The following is a 13,426-nucleotide window of genomic DNA, read 5'->3' on the forward strand; positions in this document are numbered from 1 at the left end:
GGCTTTCTGTTTTAAAAATTTATAATATTTCTAACAAAAGTGATATTTTTCACTAAAAAGAATGTTTTTAAAAATCAGGTAGACTTTGGAAATTGCCCTTAAATATATATTCTATTGTATGAATTTTTAAAACCAGTGTCATATGTTGTAATAGTCATAATAGGTAAAACTAATGTATTTGCTTTAATAAATATACAACCTAAAGGTAAATTGTGTAAGATCATATAAGCAAACTATATGACTGGTTCTTATATTCCTGATTTTCAATTAAATCACAGCACAAATCACCAAAAAGAAAATATACTCCATCGGAAGAGAAAAGAAAGCAGAATAGAGAAAATAAGCACTAGAGGCATGCCATTACATGGCCAGCTATTTAACCCTAGAACCTTCATGGCTACTGGCTAGATTTCTCCTAGAGACAGCATCTGAAAAAATAATTCCATTTCCTTGGAACTCTCTAAAAGCTTCAATTAAATTGTGTACATACACAGAAGCAGAAGCAAAGGTCACCTACCCAAGCAAACAAAGAAAATCCGTAATTATAAAGCATTCAATAAAAGTGTTTTTGAACAATTGCAGGAGATAGCAGGTTAACTTCTAAATGACAAGGAGCTTTCCCAGAGCTGGGGCAAGTTTGCTTTCTCTCTTTCAGCATCTCTTTCTATGGAGTCTATGAGATTTCATAATCATTAAGTAGTTTTTATTTAATTCTTTAAATTCCAATGAATCAGGTCTATAACCCTCATATGGATAAGTATATTGATAAATATATTATGATAATTGTATTTGAGGCAAAAATTAATAAGCTATTAAGTAAATCTTTAAGTACCTGATGGTCTATCTTGTCTTTGAGTCACAGAAATATAGATAGCACTTCATAATCAAAAGAAACCTACTTAAACAAATTTAAAGAGGAAAAATAAAAGGGTGGGTAGGGAAAAAAATACAATCTCTTCCAGAGAAATTGTTCCCAAAGTATTTGGAAGAGCTGTGAACCATTACATTCTATAACTTTATTTGTAGTATTTCCTATAACCAAGCCTATTTTGTCTGCTTTATTTCTTCCTGAAGTATTCTGTTTTTGCAAGGCCACAGCAATAAAAGACAAATAAAATATAATTATAATGTATCATATTGCAGCCTACTGTTTTATCATCTCAAAAATGTGACAATAGAAAGAAAGCTTATATTTTGAAAGTTATCCAGTTCTTAAGGTGCATAACTATAAGTAAACAGGTATTACATATTTTTCATAGTCCAATGATTAGAAAAAAATATAAGAGGAAGTGCTGTGTTGTGGAGGAGGGACATTAAGTGAAACTTTGCAAAAGAAATCAAAGCCTAAATGTACCAATGAAAGGTACCATCGTTATGAATAGATATGTTCATTTTTTAAATGTTCTCTGAGGTTTAAAAGCCCACAGACTTCTTTGTTTTAAAGAATGGAGGATCACACAAGATAATAGCTAAGGCTGAATCCCTTGCTTTCTCTTATAAAATCAGTTCAGAGAAGTTACAGAAACCAAAGAGGATCTTAGACTCATAGAATTAGCAAATATTACAAACAAATACACAATCCAGACAGCATGGCCAGTACTCCTACCCAACAGAGCATAGTAACACAGGCAGAAGTAATTGGACGCCTGAGGTATAACCCTTAAATACAAAATGAATTCCTGGAAAACTTAGAGCAGACATGCTGAAACAGACACAGATAAGATAAAATATGGGTGACAGCTTTCATACTTAGGACATAGGAAATTTTTAAAACAGGAAAGTGAAGTGTAGTGATAATATGTTATCTTCTGAAGAACAAAGGAGTGAATTAGCCTAGATGCATGAACTGCCCCAAGGGAGCAAAACAAAATGGAGAAGACAGATAGAGGTAGATATGCCAATAGTGAATAATAAGAGTCTCAGGAAATAAAAGATATAGAAAAAGATAAAAGGTGGAAATTTTCAAATTTAAATAACTCATGCATTGGCAAAGAAACAGATAAAGTTAAATATAAAAACACCGAACTTCCAGTAAAGATGGCATACAGATAAGAGCAGAATACAGAGGCTCCCTAAGACAGACAATTCAGATGCCAAAATAACACATTGTGGGGAGTTCCGGACAGAAGAAGATGGATCTTCTTGACCCAGGAAAAAATTAAAGTGAAAAGAACCAGCAAAACATGGAGTCCCGGGGCTACTATTGAGGCTGCTAAGATTCCATGCTCTCATATGCCCAAATTTTTGCCACTTCTGCTTGCTGGAACCACAGTCACACTGAAGTGCAGTCGCACTGAAGTTGGAGTTGGCAAGCCCAACAGAGAATAGAGCCGGCAAGGGACCTGCATGGATCTGCGGTGAGTGTTGGGAATAAAACCCTTCCATGGGAAAGGGGCACAAATGGGATGACTTTTTGGAATCAGGGAGGACTGGCAAGAACAAGGAAAAGCAGTGACTTCAGTCACTTGTTCCCTTCATAGATGAGATTGGTGGGGTATGATTGGCCTGGGTCATATCCCTGGCTGAGACCCAGTAAGTTATCCCAAAATATTCCCTACATGCAGCACACAATAACACAGTAAAGGCCTCAGCAGGTTGACTGAACTGGAGGGGAGGAGCCAATATATGCCACCTCTGCTTACACCTCAATAATGCACTGGAGTGGGCAGCTTTACCTAGCCAGTGCACTTCAAAAGAACCATAACCAACAAGGAAAGGGACTGGGACCTCCTCTATATACCTGTATGGAAGAAACCAAAAACATGAGAAGAGGAATCAACAAGAAAATGCTCCCAGCCCCAAACCCTGAGAACATTGATCCAGTAGAGGTAAATACAAAGGAGATTGAGGACAGAAAACATGCAATATCAGAAATGGCATCAGTGGACATAAAGAGATATCTTTGGGACCTCATAGACAAACTCAAAAGTGAAATATTTAACCAAGTAAAGCAAAATATAAGTAGATTAATAAAAGAAATGCTAAGCACCTCTAAAGAAGACAAAGACAGAAGAATGGAGGAGCACAGAAAAAGGCAAGAAATGTTGGATGAACAATATAAATAAAACGCAGAATACATGAAACAGATTCAAAGAGATGACCAGGAAATAATAAACTCCATTGAAAGTTGGCAAAACTGCTTGAAAGAAACTAAGTATAGACTATCAAAACTTGAAGACCAGGTCTGCAATGTGTGATCATGAAAGGAAAATTTTCTTAAAAATAACAAGGAAACAGGCAGTAACAATAAAAAAGCTAGAAAATGACAAGAGGATCTATAACTTAAGAATAAAGAATGTGAATAAAGAAGCAGGGGTACAAACAAAGGAACTGCAAAGGTTATTCACAGAAATAATTAAGGAAAACTTCCCAAACATAGGAAAAGGAAATGACATGCAGATGTATGAGGCATACAGAACTCCAGCCACCTACAACCAAAACAGAGCTACACCCAGGCATATAATAATCAAGATCCCAGAAATTCAATATAAGAACAGAATATTAAAAGCTGTCAGACAAAAAAACAGATCACCTATAATGGAAAACCCATCAAAATCACTACAGACTTTTTGACACAGACCATCAAATCAAGAAGAGCTTGGAGCAAAGTATTCCAAGCCCTGAAAGAAAGTAGCCTCCAGCCCAGATTGATGTACCCTGAAAGAACTGTCTCTAGAAATTAATGGAGAAACAAGATGCTTCCAAGACAAAGAGGAACTGGGGGAATTTGTGACCATCAATCCAACTCCACAGAGAATACTGAAGGACATTCTAGAGAGAGAGAAAAGTACCAGGATTCCAAGAATAGTAGCAGAGAGGCCTCAATGAATGAAGCAGAAAGTGAAATGAAGGAGAAAAGCAGACAACTAATGGCAGAAAAATAGCACAACAGAAATGAGGCAGAGAAGGTTGGCTATAGTATCTAATATAGATGGCCTTGATACACAATGCTCTATGTGACAGGGGACCAGAGAGTAATAGTGGCAACTTGATCAGTGTTTGTAGACAGTTTGGAAAGACAGGCTTTAATAGGTAAAGGAATACAACTAGAGATCAATTCCAAGAGGGAGAAAGCTCAGAACCACTTAGGTAAATAGCATGTTGCACCCCCAATCTAAAAACTGAGGATGTTGACGAGACCCAAAAATGCACAGTGCACTCTGGGGGAGTGAAAGGGGAGGTATAGTCTTAAGAAAGATGGCAGATGATATTGTTAACAGTGTATCAGGATTTAAAACCCACATTACTGGCACTGCTCTGCTTATTCTGTCTCAGTTTGTCTACTTGCACTAGATCTTAGGGCACAGACAGCTATCCCAAAAATAACATGATATGTACAATAATCATCTTTAATTTCCTATTAACAATCTGGATCTCTGTAGAACTTATACGTTTTATCTTGACTGATCTTAGTTAAATCTGGTTTGTTTAATTGCTGTTTGGTATTGACAGATTTTATTTAAAATTGTTATGATTGATAGTATCAACTCTGAGAATATAGGCAACTACACTGAAGATAACAAGATTCACTACGATACCCATTCTGGTTGGATTATTACCTGTTTTTGAAGTTTCACACTATCCACAAAGTTTCATTTTTATTAATATTGTTATGTACTGCTATATTCAATTATACTATGTCTGATGATACAGATAATTCTATTGAAGATAACAAGAGACAGCAGAGTAACCATTGTAGAACTCCTTGTACAGTGCTTTTATATGTCTTTTTCATTTCATGCATTTATAGGAATATGTTTTGTTTTGTCTTGTTTTGTTTTGTTTCTCCCTCTAATATAGAAAGAATAGAAGTACATGTTAAGACTCATGCATGCATAGAACCTATAAACAGTTTACAAGAACTGATCTTATAATGCATGATGAAATGTACTTTGAAGAAAAAGAGACACTACAGTACCCAGTGCTGATCCTGGAGTGTCATGATGTGAAATTCAGCAATACTATTATTCTTTATTTAGAGTAATGTTAGCCTGCTATGGTTTGTTAATCTCAACATAAAGGAAGATATGGACAACTGCATGTATGTTTTAGTGTATAGGACTGATAACCATATTACTAAGTTTTTGTTGGATAGTTGAACAGAACCATTTTCAGCCTCACTGTTTGAATCCCTATTGTGTGTTTCACCTTTGTATCTTGAACAACTATTTTTAAGAAGACAATATTTAATCATCAACTAGTGATTTCTTACTGTTTATTTTTTCTTTGAAAGTATGTATCATTTCTACCCATTTTCTGTTTTGTTTAGTCTTTCTTCAAATAAAATTTAAAAATATATATAAAAACACCAAAGACAAAAGAAAAATCTATAAGCATACAGACAACACAGATCATCTACAAAACTATATAATTACAGATGTCAAAAATTACAGATGTCACTGGATAATAGAATGTAATATAATGTCCTAAAATATTAAAGAATAAATAATACTAAGCCAAAAAATAATATATGAATAAATACTAACTTGAATGGGTGTCATAATAAAAAAAACTAGCTTGAGACATAAAATGTTTTGGTGTCAGACACTGAGATGAACTGTAAATACATTTAGAAGGAAGACTCAAATAATAAAGGAACTCAGAAAATGCAAATCTTTTAATCTTAGTCATAGTTGAATCTTAGACTACATTTTTATAAAAGTCTTCTCTTTCCACTCCACATATTATCTTTAAAGGTAAAAATTAAGGTTAATCACTTAAGTGACTTTTGTATTTAAAACACAAAAACAATAAGATAGTTTTTAAATTTTATTTAGCTTTCATTATGTGCAAGCCATTATAGTATATATATATATATATATATATATATATATATATATATATGAAGTGTCAGTTATAATAACATGGTGGTAAGAAGGATAAGACACATTCAGACCAAATATTTCTAAAACATATCAGTTATCATCTAACTGTTCATTTCAGTAAATCCTAATCCTATATTCTAAGATATAGTCTCTTCTCCCGATTCTGTGGACAGCTACTGTTCATTGAAATGGTCCCTTTCCCGTGCCATCTTTTCCTTTTTCCATACATCTATGTGATTTTTTCTTCTATATATCCTTTCAGTGTTAGCAAGATTCATTGCTGCACTGGTTAAAGACAGCATTCTCCCATTCAGTCTGTAAGCACAACACTGTTGCTAGTAGAAACAGACTCATTTGTTTCTGAAACATCTGAGTCCCTAAGACCTAAACTAAAGGATTAAAAAAGAAAAGAAAAGAAAAAAAAAAAAAAAAAAAAAAAAAAAAATCCAAAGTGAAGTATCCAGTAGGTGGCAGTCAACATTGGCCTCCATTTCCTTTCTTTGAGTTTCCACTCAATGCAAACTGTGTGACTGCTGATGGTGTTCATTCTTAGCTACTCACATGGCTGTTGTTCAGCATTTACTGGGACTGGTTTGGCCCACGTGTATAAGTTATAACCAAAAAAGATATAGGAATTGTTCTGATCTATCTAAAGGACAAACTTCCTCAGCAGATATCCAAGGAGTACCTTTGATTTCTTCATTTCGAGTTTCTTTTTCTTGTCTTCTCTTTCTTTTTTAAAACCGCATCCACTTTATTGATTGCTGGGGTGCTCAAATAATGTTCAGATACCTTAGAATAGAAAGGAGACACCTACACTTTAAAGATAACAAAAATTCAAATGACCCAAATTCCCAGTCATGCTCACCCTGGATATCTTGATTTCAGACTTCTCTTATTTAAGGAAAAGATGTTTCTACTTTACTCAACTTTATTTGAAGATTTTGTAATAAATTATATAACTAAGCTAAAAATATTTCAAGAGGAAAAAATGAGTTTTAAGTGAGATTGAAGAATTAAGAGTAGCAGCCATTTGCATTTGAAGATATTTAGATGTAAAGCCTGGAGATACAAATATTTCACAGATGGCAATCAAAAGCAGGGAATGCATGCACTGTCATGCACACAGTTACAGCCACTTAGATGAATTAATAATGGAAATGCACAAGTGAGATTATCATGCATAGGATATTATGGGAAAGCAAAGCGTTTGTAGTACATTCCCTAATCAATGACTGGCACAAACTTAGTACGTTTCTGTATTTTAAAGATTTATTATGTGCTGAAGTCCTGTTACACATGTCTCAGGAATTCATTCATTTGGCATTCTCAACAACACATCAAGGTAGATAAAAATTTCACCTCTATTTGAAAGACAGGAAATTGAAGCTCAGAGAAGTAAATAATTAACCAAAGATCAAAGCACCCTTAAGCATCGAAAGCCAGAGTGGAACCCCAATTGTGACAGCCTATAACCCATCTTTGATGTCTCTTGTCTGCATAATTCTGTTTCGTCATGTTTGCTTGCTTAGTATTAGTTTTCATCAGTTTGTGGCATTCTCCAAGTCAAGAAACATATCTAATACATAAGTAACCATAGAGCCAGAGAAGGGCCTTATAGTCAGGAATCCCTGAATACATTTTATTAACCAACAATGAATTTGATGCATTACTAATTAAACTATGTGTCCTGATTTTTACCTTCTTAAACACTACCAAAATACCAAGATGTAAAGCCATTTCTTCTCTTAACTCTTAAATTTCCCACATCCATACTATATTTTTAGATAGAAGAAAATCTGTTCCTTACCACCAGCTAAATGATCTAACAACTCACGTAGTACCCTGCCTAACCCAATCAAAAAACTATTTTGGAAATCTCGTTTAAGAGTATAAGTCTTTATACATATAAGCATTAAAGCCTGATTTCAATTAAACATGCAACTTGATTGCAAAATAATGTGAAGGAAAAGTTTGCTTTGGATGAAATTGCCAATAACACTTCTATGATACGTGTTGATTTTAAAATGAAACAGCATGAGAAAGATCATACTTTCAGGTTTGGGCTTGTGCGTTTATATGGCACTTGGCTTTCTCTATCTTTTGCAATCATTTTCTGTTTTGTTTTGTTTCATATAGAAACCACTTCATTTAATTCAACCAACTCTGATAGACGCTGAGATCTTTCTCCTCAATGTTGCCCATTTGCTCAGTTTTATAATCGCTCCCATGCATATGTCCGCTGAGTGGCACAGCTAGATTTTTGAAGATGCCAGAGAACTGCACAGTCTTTTCCTGGTAAATAAGAAGCCACATACCATTCATTATTCCTCTCTCTGCGTTTTTCACAGGGTTGCATATGTGGAGGCAAAGACAACCAGTCTTTGTTGTCAAAAAGTCAATTGCTTTCCAGCAGTTATCCTGGCTCAGTTCTTCCCTTCCAACAGATGTCTGAATATTTTCCAAGATCCCTATTACAAATCAGAACCTGTGTGCTGCAAAACAGAGCCAACCAATCCCAGGTCCAAATTCCTGAAACTGAAGAAAGAGAGACTCATGGAACTGAATCCTTCCAACCTAAGATTTTCAGAGAGATGATATAACCCTTGCTGAGGCTCTCATGACCCATTCTAGGTAACAAGATCATTAATGAGTGCCAGGAGCTGGCAGAAGTGGAACAGGGAAGTCTGGCACCAATGGTCAGCAAACCCTCATAAAAATCCTCATGGTTCCATTTGCCAAAACTTGAGCATGAGGAGTGAATGTGATGCTCTATGCACATTCAGACAAGCAAATTTCTGTAAGCACTAAAGAAAAAAAAATTAGAAATGGCCTGCATAAAAAATTTCCATTTATTCCTTCCTATAATGACGTGTTTAAATTTGTCAGTATCCTTAGATGGTCCCTAGATAATGGGCATTTATGTCATTTAAAATTTCACATTTCCAATTTGAACTTTGAATATACTTTATCAAGTCTCCATTAGATCATCAAACATGTACTTTAAATATCCAGTGAGAATTTTTGCTAAAGTTCTATAGACATAGCTACACTTCAACAGCAGAAGCAACCGTGATGTCCACCCTACCTCTTCTGCACTGTGATTACTTGGGTGCACCAGGATCTAAAGGACTGAAGCCATGAGAATCGATGAAGTTATCCCAAGTCTTCCAAAGTGATTCCAGGCCACCTCAGAAAATCAAAGACAAAGGGAGGGAACTGTTACAAATGCAGCAGCACATTTTAAACATTTTATGTTACTGAATAATTTAATCCTCTGTATAATCCCTTGATATGGTTGTCATTATTATTATCCTTTTTTTCCACAGGTAAGAAAGCTGAACCCCAGTAAGTTTAACTGTCCCAGATTACAGCAAGTATTTTGCCAACATAAAATCCTAGCACTCATAATACAAAGTGCAGTTTTAACTACTGTGCAATGCTATCACTCATTAAAAATGACAGCTAGCGGTATTTAAATCTCATCTACTCTTTCCTGGATGCTTTAAAAAGGAAGATCCTGAGTAACCATCTCTGTACCAGGTGCTTATAGGAATGCAGAAGATCTCACCTTCCTGGGCGCTATGACATAAATGTGTTTTCCCCACATTCATTTTGAAATCCTAACCCCGCGGAAGGTGATAATGTTAACAGGTAGGGTTGGGAGAGGTATCTTCGTCACCTTCCTTCTTGATGAGAAAAATTTCCTAACACTTGCACCTTAAAGGAAGAGAGGTTTATGTTAACTCAGAGTTTCAAATGTTTTAGTCCATTCACAGCTGTTTCAAATACAGAACTTGGCATGGTGGGGAGGTTCATGTGGAGGAGAGCTGCTCACACCTTGGATTCCAGGAAAAAGACAGCAAAGCAAAAAGCTGAGAAAGGAAACCTACTCTTCCCGGTCACATGCCAGGGACTCACCTTTCCAACCAAACCCCACCCCTTCACAATCACATTACATTCCCAAAGACCCACTTCTGAGCACATGACTTTGGAGGGACAATTCCAATCCAAACCACAACAGTAGGTAACAGGATCATGAGAGCTGAGCCATGACAAGTGGACGAGAGTTCTTCTAAGGGCCCCAAGGGAGCATGTTTGTCTCTACCACCATGTGAGCTCACAGCCAAGAGTTATCATCAGTGAGCAAAAGGCCAGATGCCTAATACCAGTGCCTCATTCTTGAAGTCCCAGACTCCAAACTAAAAACTAAACTTGTTTCTTTTATAAGATACCTAGCTTATGAATGTTTCTAGTAGCTAAAACAGACTAAGATGCTGAACATTCAGCTAATTATGGAACATTGGGGCCCAGGAGGGTAATCGTCAGTCTGTTTTTCTATTATGGACTTTTGAAATGAAGTAGAAAAATATTGCTTAACAGTATGAAAGGGTGTAAGAGACTCACATCCCAAATTCCTAAGTCAACTCTGCCCTTTATGAAGCTGAGGAAAATGTTATGAGAAAGCCATTTTAATTTGCTCTGCTTTATTATTTAGTTAATAAATGATTCTTCTCACTTGGCTATCCCCTTCCCATACACCCAGTTGATGATTAAATATGAAGAGGAAACACTTCGGCTGCCTGGGGAAACTTTAATCTGAATGCAGTGTAGTTTATGTTCACTCCTTTTTACACTGAGATTATTCAACGTTATTTAAGCCATTCAGTTCAGATCTCTAATTCAAATTTATAATTAGAGTGGGGAAGTGGAGAAAAATCTCAACAGATAACAAAACAAAGGTAGGTTTATAGCTAGAGAAAACTATTTCTTATGAGAAGAGCAAAGACTTTCATTGCTTCAAATGGATTAAATGCTTAATAGAAACTTGCTGGGTATTCAATATTAGTAAAGTAGAAAGTCTCTGGGCATATCTAAGTGTAAGAGTAAGACAAAAAGAAAATATAATTTATGTGCATAAAAAAGTAACAGTGAGCTGGGTATGGTGGCTCACACATTTGTAATCCTAGCACTGGGGAGGCTGAGGCAGGAGATTGAGGCCAGCCTTGATTACATAGCAAACTGAAGTTCTACCTGAACTACACGGTAGGACCCTGTCACAAATTCCTCTCCCCCAAAAAATAATAGCTGTTTGATGCCTTGTGTAAGTTACAAAGGCTTATGTGGTGGAAAAGAGCCATACAATGATAGTAATGCGCTAAAGTCCACAACCACGAACAACAATCAAGGGGAAACTTTCTATGGCATAAAAGAGATGATACCTTTTTAGGACAGTGATTTATAATTCAGTTTTAATTCTTTCCTTTTACCATTTGAGTTCTAATTACTGTTTGTTACACATTCATTAAGTGTCTCACATATGTAGGACCCTGGATAAACAATGTTCAGGAAAATGAAGCAAAGGATCAAGTTTGTTGAGCTTATAATGATAGCATTTACAGGACTCTAGCAGGATGCTTAACAGGGCAACACTAAAGGCAGTGTCTTCTTAGGAGAAAATTGCAAATCTAATGAAATTAATGGTAAGAGCAATAGACTGATCCATCTGTGCAGTCACTGTTCATACCCCAATTGAAACAATGATGAAAGGGAGAAATGTTCATTTTAATTTTACTGATGAGCTACAGAGAAAAATTCTTGACTTACCACTTCAATTTCACTCCCACAAATAATTCCAGAAAGAGTCCAAAGTCCATAGTGGTCTTCACATCAGAATAACCAGATCTCAAATTGTAAGTATGAAAATCACATTATCACTTTTCTGTAACAAAAAACAGTGACCTCAATCCAGTGGTTTTATTCAAAACAGACTGGGAAAAATATTATATTGAGCATGTAACTGTTCTATGTTTACAATTACAAATCATAGTATCACGCACACGAAGGAAAGGAAAACCATTTCAAACAGGGTTGTCAACTTTAAAGTCTGGCTTTACATGGGCTTTCATTTAGTAAAAATAATACTGAGGATATGCATAAATAAAATAATATATTGTGAGCTTATCAGGACATTTTTTTAGATATATTAAAAAAGAATAAAGTTACACAAAGAATTTTCTTCAAGAAGAGAAGTACCAATGTTATATTTATAAGTCATGAAAACTGAAGAATGTAGGTACAAAAGAGCTTTAAATAATTGTTAGGAAGAAGAGAAAGGCAGAAAAGGAGAAAGAAAAGAATGAAGGGAAGGGGGTGAAAAGGCTTACCACCGATAAAGTCAATTTCTCAACACAGATATGGAAATAAAGGGTTGACTAAGATAATACATAGAACAGTAGGACCGCGGTGAACGTTCTTGAGCTCTAGGTTGTGCTACAATTGCCTAGACATTGCTCACCCACATATAGACAGGAAATAGAGTACAGAGCAAAGGAGCAGAGTCCAGCGACAGAACCACTTTCTTTAGCCTGATGAAAATTGATTAATACCTGCAGTTTGATAAGGGACCAAATCTTTCTTAACTGACAGGAAACATGTGCCATGAAATAGGAGTAACTATTCTTGAAGTTTTGTGTTATTATAAATGAAGAATTGTCTGCAATCCTAGTTTTTCCTTTCCCTAGTAAGTGTTACTAAAGACTCACTTTCTGAATGTCTAAAAAGATACCAAGTAATCTTTCTATCAGGAAAGTAGACACATTTTCCTTTCTGGGCTTCCTATGTCATATTCCAGAAGTTTTGTTTTTATCAACACTTGAAGCAATCAGCACATTTTTTCAGTATATGAAACCTGTGACATAAAAAAAAAAAAGAGTATGTAATTTAAATTTTAAATTTCAATCCATAACTAAAAGTGCTAATGGTGGACACTTGCTTTTGGTTCTGTTATTTTCTAGAGTACACTTTGAGAAATATTTTGCTACTTTCAAGAGAAACACACATCTACTCTATGACACGTTGATTCCGTCCCTGCCTATTGAGCCAAGAAACATGAAAGCATGTGTTGTTCCCAAAAGACCTGTTCAAATTGTTGCCAGAAACATTATTTAATTTTGCCACAATTATAATGTCTAATGTTCATATGGTATATTCAATTAGTGAACTACTATTCAGCAACAAAAAGAATAGACATATCTTGTGTGCATAAACAGATACCACACACAGCAATGACATAAATCTCACAGATTGCCAAAGAAACTATACCCAAACAAGGTCATCCATATGAAATTCTCAATCAACAATAATACTCTGTGCTCGAAAAATAAGACTGTGTTAGCTAAGATCAAAGAAACTCTAATAGTAGAGCATTATTTATCTTTCTTCTTGCTAACATACTCTGAATGAAGGATTGATTGTTTCACTGACTGACTGATTTTCAGTTATCTCCTTTATCCACAGGTTCAGAGAGGACGCATGGAAGCTGATTATTATAATGGTAATTCAAGTGAATCAACCACACTTAAAAAAGGAAATTATAACCTATACATCTTCTCTTTCTATTCCACTGGACATGAACACGTTGCTTCACCTATTTCTAGAAACCCTTTGAAGAATACAATAGCAAGCAGAATCAATCTAAAATCTACAAACAGCATGACAAACTAGAACTAGAAATAATTCTAGTAATGGCCATTAGCCCTAAAAGTTCTAGAAATTTACCTATTGTGTACATTTTCATATTACACCTAACAAGTGTTTGT

At 35.3% G+C, this 13,426-nt stretch overlaps 1 long non-coding RNA gene across 3 annotated transcripts in view; it reads right to left on the reverse strand.

The window, feature by feature from the left end:
- Window positions 1-13,426, reverse strand: part of LOC106028034 (uncharacterized) — a 111,632-nt gene that overhangs the window by 18,340 nt on the left and 79,866 nt on the right. Inside the window, exons 4-8 of one of the 3 annotated variants that reach the window (XR_001201643.2) lie at window positions 11,433-11,547; window positions 9,397-9,545; window positions 8,914-9,015; window positions 8,144-8,363; window positions 6,514-6,617 (exon numbers count right to left, since the gene is read on the reverse strand). This is a non-coding gene — a long non-coding RNA (uncharacterized LOC106028034). Of the gene's footprint in view, window positions 1-5,855; window positions 6,618-8,143; window positions 8,364-8,913; window positions 9,016-9,396; window positions 9,546-11,432; window positions 11,548-13,426 lie in introns of those variants that run through there. The other 2 variants (XR_010044673.1, XR_010044674.1) reach the window with 2 other exon arrangements.

This window comes from Cavia porcellus, unplaced genomic scaffold, assembly GCF_034190915.1.
Source record: "Cavia porcellus strain 051 isolate PalLab524CR breed Dunkin Hartley unplaced genomic scaffold, mCavPor4.1 scaffold_30, whole genome shotgun sequence".
NCBI lineage: Eukaryota > Metazoa > Chordata > Mammalia > Rodentia > Caviidae > Cavia > Cavia porcellus.